The sequence below is a fragment of the Arvicanthis niloticus genome, chromosome 12 (genome assembly GCF_011762505.2).
Source record: "Arvicanthis niloticus isolate mArvNil1 chromosome 12, mArvNil1.pat.X, whole genome shotgun sequence".
Lineage (NCBI taxonomy): Eukaryota > Metazoa > Chordata > Mammalia > Rodentia > Muridae > Arvicanthis > Arvicanthis niloticus.
In genome coordinates this window covers 13,354,618-13,356,713 of record NC_047669.1, presented here as the reverse complement: position 1 = coordinate 13,356,713, position 2,096 = coordinate 13,354,618, and the positions used below count along the sequence as shown (strand labels likewise).

General features: G+C 41.9%; 1 pseudogene; it reads right to left on the bottom strand.

Annotated features, from left to right (window-relative positions):
• Window positions 1–1,108: 1,108 nt before the first annotated feature.
• Window positions 1,109–1,441, bottom strand: LOC117718010 (cAMP-regulated phosphoprotein 19 pseudogene; annotated as a pseudogene).
• Between the last annotated feature and the right edge of the window lie 655 nt (window positions 1,442–2,096).

Sequence of the window (2,096 nt, the reverse complement as noted above, 5' to 3'; positions counted from 1 at the left end):
TGAGAAGAGGAAACCCCATTGGAAAAGGGAGGCTGCCATTTTGCACCAAACTCAAGGCTTTTCAGTAATGTCGAGGCATCGATCAGCAGCAGGGTTTCCCTATACGATACTAGCAGGGAACTTTCATAAATGAACACAGTAAAGAAGAAAAAGTAATGTTCTTTCCTGAAAACTCTCCTTCAGTGATGGTAAGTGCATTTTGTGATGTAATTTAGGTTGGGCTTAATTCTTTTTTCAAGATCCTGAAAAAGATGGCCATTTACCCTCCAAGATGAGTCACTCACAGAAATTCAAGGCTGCATACATATTGCAATCTCCAGGTTTCAAAAATCTCAAGGATCGTTCAACACATTCTGGTGTTTATATCACTTATCCCTACGAGTTGCCCCTGTCAAGTTTCCAGAAGCTCCTTCCAGATCCCCTGTCAGTCACAATACTGAACAAGGGTAAGAGCTGTCACAGACACTGAAGTTCACTGTCAAGCGTTGCTCTCTCTGAGCTCAGTCCCTGAGCTTCAAAGAGTGTCAGGCTATCTGTGCTCATGACTCAGCTCACAGATCCAGCACTGAGATGCCTTCTTCTCAGGTATTCTTTTGTCAGTTTCTCAGGCATCCTCTGTTCACAAGAGAGGCTTTTCCACACTGGTAAACAGTAAAGACAGCTACAGATTAAGGACAGGGGCCATCTACTTTGATCTGTGTGGTCCCAACTCTCTCTGGTCCATTCTAGAATTCATCATGACTAAGTTTCTTAAGTTTTAACTTTTAGTGCTCTGGCTTTGGCAAGGGCATGGGTTCTCTCTGAGCCTCGCTTTTCTTTGCTTTAATACGTACATAATGGTTGGTTGTTGTTACTGTGCAATAAATAGCCATGATTTCCTTTCATGGTGGCCACTAGGTAGTGTTTCTTAATGTCAACTGGGGGCGGGGGGAGTGGTGGTATAGACTGTAGATTCATCTTCCAATATTCTGGAGTGGAAATATACAGCTTATGATATTATTTTGTATTGTGTTCAATAAATGCATCTAGGTAAAAGTAGCTGTAAGTGTAGACAAGTCAGTTTTTTGTTGTTGTTGTTGTTGTTGTTGTTTTGTTTTGTTTTGTTTTGTTGCAGTTCAGCTCTTTTCATCAGCCAGCCAGCTTGCTAGCAACCAGGGATGGTTTCCGCTGAGGGAGGTCCTATGGAGTGGGAATGTGGTCACCAGTGACCTCTGTCTTATCCGGGGCTGCAGCAGGAAGCTGCTTGTTCTTCATCTTTGCTTTTTGCCATGTTGTAGTCCCCAGAATCAAAATACTTTTGCCCTTTCTGCAATCTTTTCCTTAAAAAATCAGAACCACCAGGCTTTTGTCCCAAATGAGGATACCTTGCTTTTAACTTTACCTCTTCAGCCTTCTCTGGACTAGTTACTTTATCTTCCATTTCCTTTTGCTCCTCCTCCGACGCTGCGGACATGATGCTCCTTCTACCTATCCCCGCGCCTCCGGCCCTGCGATGTCTGAGGACTTCCTCTTTCCCTCTAAGGTTGCGGCTCGTGCCTGACAAGTCAGTTTTAAAAATGGGAATTGTATTGATCAAGTGAAATTTGTTAGAAAACATCACATTCTAATAACAGATAGCCAAGTACTTTAAGACATCTCAGTTAACAAGTCCTGTCACTTACAGATAAAACATTTCTCTTCAATTATCAAGATACCTTGATAATTTTAGTATACCTCAATGTTTTCTGCTATTATTTTCATTGCATATCACCCTGGGTAACACTACATCTCTTGGATACAATGAAAGTTTTGTTGAGCATACAATGAAAGTTTTTTATCACAAGGACAATATAGTCTTGTCCTTGTGATAAAATGTCTGTCTTTTCCTGGTCTGTCACACAATTAAACAAATTAACTGGTGCTAAATCTGGAGGGCCACATTCTGTTTTCTGGGATCACACTGAGGCCTGTTCAGAGGTTATGTGATGACAACACTGTTCTCAAGACATTCCTATCTGCACCACTCACAGTGAGAATACAAATGTCCTGGATGCCTGAGTGATGGTTCTGCATAGTGACATCACAGAGTGCTCACCACTGCACTAGTTTCGTTCATT